This window comes from Bos mutus, chromosome 16, assembly GCF_027580195.1.
Source record: "Bos mutus isolate GX-2022 chromosome 16, NWIPB_WYAK_1.1, whole genome shotgun sequence".
NCBI lineage: Eukaryota > Metazoa > Chordata > Mammalia > Artiodactyla > Bovidae > Bos > Bos mutus.
The window spans coordinates 69,205,187-69,209,416 of NC_091632.1; the positions used below are offsets into that span (position 1 = coordinate 69,205,187).

A 4,230-nucleotide genomic window follows, 5' to 3' on the forward strand; every position below is an offset into this window, starting at 1 on the left:
ACCGGAGAGGGAACAACTGACTGGTTCCAGATTGGGAAAGGATTACATCAAGGCTGTATATTGTCACCCTCTTTATTTAACTTATATGCAGAGTACACCACACAAAATGTGGAGCTGGATGAAGCACAAGCTGGAATCAAGATTGCCAGAAGAAATATCAAGAACCTCAGATACACAGATGATCTCAAACGAATGGCAGAAAGCAAAGAGGAACTAAAAGCCTCATGATGAAGGTCAAAGAGGAGAGTGAAAAAGCTGGCTTAAAACTCAACATTCAAAAAAACTAAGATCATGGCATCCAGTCCCATGACTTCATGGCAAATAGATGGGGAAACAATGGAAACAGTGGCAGACATCACTTTGCCAACAAAGGTCTGAACAGTCATAGCTGTGGTTTTTTTCTGGAGTCACGTATGGAGGGGAGAGTTAGACCATAAAGGCTGAGCGCCAAAGAATTGATGCTTTGCAATTGTTTTTCTGAAGAAGACTCTTGAGAGTCCCTTGGACCACAAGATCAAACCAATCAATCCTAAATGAAATCAACCCTGAATATTCATTGGAAGGACTGAAACTGAAGCTCCAATACTTTGGCCACCTGATGCAAAGAGTGGACTCATTGTGAAAGACCCTGATGTTGGGAAAGATTGAGGGCAGGAGCAGAAGGGGGCGACAGAGAATGAGATGGTTGAATGACTCAATGGACATGAGTTTGAGCAAACTCAGGGAGATATGAAGGACAGGGAAGCCTGGTGTGAGGCAGTTCACCTGCAGTTCATGGGGTCGCAAATAGACACAACTTAGCAACTGAACAACAACAGCGAGACTACTCAAAGAAAAGAGTGGGGAAATATAAATTTCCAGTATCAGATATGAAAGATAAGATATCCTGCATATCACACAATAAAATAAATATCAGAGACTTTCATTAAATGTTGCATGACAATAAACTGAGCATCTTAAACAAAAAGGAATAATTCCTTTAAAGAGAAAAATGACCAAATATTCCTCAGGAATAATATAAAATCTGAATAGTTCTATAGCTACAAAAAGAAAAAGAAACAACAGACTGTCACTATAGAAAACTCTCTCCAAGAGTATCATAAGTATATGCTTCTCTCACAGAATCTTTAGACAATAGAGGGTAAAAAAAACAGTTTTATATTAATTTTACAAAGTGAACAAATCATGAAAGTGAAAATCTTAGTAATATTACTGAAAAGAGAAAATTACACTATATTTTATGAGATTATAATTCAAATTCTAAACAGTTATCAAATTCTCTCCAGCAGTTCATAAAAAAAGAATGAAAAGATAGCTACAAATGTTGAGGAGTATGTGAAGAAAGGAGAATGCTCAGGCATTGCTGGTGATAACATAAAATAATGCACTTTGGAAAACATTTTAGAAATTTCTTAGAATATTAAGCATATATATACATATGTTTGAATATATATATTGAATTTATGACCCAGCAATTCAACCCCACTAGTGGTTGTCTGTTCAAGAGAAATGGTATATATTTCCATATAGAAACTTACAGGTAGGTGGTTTTTGCAAGATTATTCATCATATTAATAATAAAAATTGGAAACCATGTAAATGATTTTCACCTAGTGACTGGATGGACAAAATATGGTATATCCATAGAATGGAATAGTACAGATCAATAAAAAGGAATTACTACAGATACATGATATGATGTGGCTGAACCTCAAAATATTATGCTCAGTTCAAAATAACATAGTCTGACATAAGTGACTGTATATTGGATTGCTTTTTATATGAAATGTTAAGGAAATGCAAATCTATAGAGCAGATTAGTAATTGTCTGAGAATGGGTAGAGGTTTAACAGAAAATAGGTAGGAAGAATCCTATTAAAATGATGAAATGTTTTAAAATTTATTGTAATTATTGCATAACTTGATAAACTTACTGAAATGTCATTGATTTGTACACATAAAATGGATAACGTATATATGTGAGCTATGCTTCAATAAATTAATTTTTACAAAAGAAGAAAAGGTTTGTCTCATATTAAAAAGTCAATGAATATAATTCACTATATTAACAGAATGAAGAAAATAATACATCTCAATATTTGAATAAAAAGTCTTTAACAGAATTCAGCACACATTTAAGATAAAAAATAAAAATTAGATGTGAATCTCTCAATCGGATAATTAATAACTAAGGAAAGAAGCCTCACATAAGATAGTTTTTAATTTTCAGGGTCTCTGTATTTTCAACTTAAACCTGAGAATGAGATACTATTTCTTCAGACTGGAGACTTTATATAATGAAAAAATAATTTGATAACAATTTGAAAGTAAAAGTATTTATATTTGCAGTGATAGGATAATATAAAATTCTGTTATAATTTTAAAAAAGAACCTGCAATACCCAAACTATTGTATTAAAGTTTTTTTGCATACAAGGTCAATATATAATCTAATTTATTTTTGTATAACTACAATTTTTGTTTTACAGTAATTATAAAGTAGCATTTCCAATTTAAAGCAAAATAAGGAAATAGAATATTTGGGTTTAAATTGAAATTTGTCAAAAGTTGTATAAATTCTTTATTTAAAACTTCTCAAAAATGGAAAAAAGGAAAGAAAAAAAAAAGACAAATGAAAAGATGAATAAACCTTCATAAATAAGAAGACTCAAACTGGTAAGATGTCCTTTCTTTCCAAAATATTTGCCTCCAAATTCTAGCAGTCTTTTGGCAGAAATTGACAAGATACACTTTAATGTGTATCTTTTATTTAGGCAGTTGGACTCAGGGCAGAGGCAGGACTCCTCCTTCCCTCTATCTCAGGTCCTTGGTGACAACTGTTGTCCTAGGAAAGTGACTACGTCGTCCCTGTGCAGAAGGTGATGTTCTTTCTATTAACAACTCAGGGATCACAACAAATGCAGCAACCACACAAGCATTATAGCATCCTATGCTATCTGTTTAAGGGAGGGGAAGTCACTCAGTCGTGTCTAACTCTTTGCGACCCCATGGACTGTAGCCCATCAGGCTCCTCCGTCCATGGGATTTTCCAGATGAGAGTACTGGAGTGGGTTGCCATTTCCTTCTCCAGGGGATCTTCCCCACCCAGGAATCGAACCTGGGTCTCCTGTATCGTAGGCAGACACTTTACCGTCTGAGCCATGCTATCTGTTTAGCAGATCCAAAAGGAGACTGACTTAAAACAAACTAATTGAAATTCCGAAGCCCTTTGTGATTTCTGAAGAGTAAGAGGAACTGCAATGCAAGACTCTAAAATTGGGAAATTTAGCCTAATGAAAGAGTGGATACAAGAAATTGGCGAAAGCAAGAATCTTCCACAGTCTGTAACTGAAAATGTTGAAGGAAAAATGTTTATGCTTGGATCTTGCCAATTAGGAATGCCTACAAAAGGTGCCAATACTGATGTGTGTTGCACCAAGATATATTGGTTGAAGTGAGTTTTTCACCTCATTCTATAAATTGAATTTACAGGAAAAAGTGAAAGATTTAGGAGCTGTTGAAGCATTTGTGCCAGTTATCAAACTGTGTTTTGATGGCTTAGGGATTGATTTTTTTTTTTTTTTTGCAAGATTAATACTGCAGACTATTCCAGAATATTTGGACCTAGGAGAGATAGTATGCTTAAAAAGTATTAATAGATAGAATATGTGTAAGGAGTCTAAATGGTTCCAGGGGAACCAATGAAATTTCACATCTGTTTCTAATTATTGACAACTTCAGGTTAACAGAGGGCCAAACTTCACACATCTATTCCAATATATTAGGTTTCCTTGATGCTATATCCTGGACTAAAAGTAAGTAACAGAGCTTGCCAACTTTATCCAGATATAATATCATCAACTTTTGTATATTGATTCCTCAGGGTTTTCTAAATGGAATGTGTTTAGATTATATTAAAATTGATTTTAAAATAAATGACAATAAATTATCTCACTTTAAAAAATATGGATAGCCAAGTGATCATTAAAAAGAAAAACCAATTAAAAAGACATACACTAATTTGCTTTGAGTTATGGGAGATTGAAGGCAAGAGGAGAAGGGGACAACAGAGGATGAGATGGTTGGATGGCATCACTGACTCAATGGACATGAGTTTGAGTAAACTCCAGGAGTTGGTGATGGACAGGGAGGCCTGGAGTACTGCAGTCCACGGGGTCGCAAAGAGTGGGACACGACTGAAAGACTGAATGGAACTGACTCTATTTCCACA

General features: G+C 34.4%; 1 pseudogene; it reads left to right on the forward strand.

Moving 5' to 3' along the window:
• Positions 1 to 3,209: 3,209 nt before the first annotated feature.
• On the forward strand, positions 3,210 to 3,874 carry LOC102281633 (poly(A) polymerase type 3-like; annotated as a pseudogene).
• Positions 3,875 to 4,230: the final 356 nt, after the last annotated feature.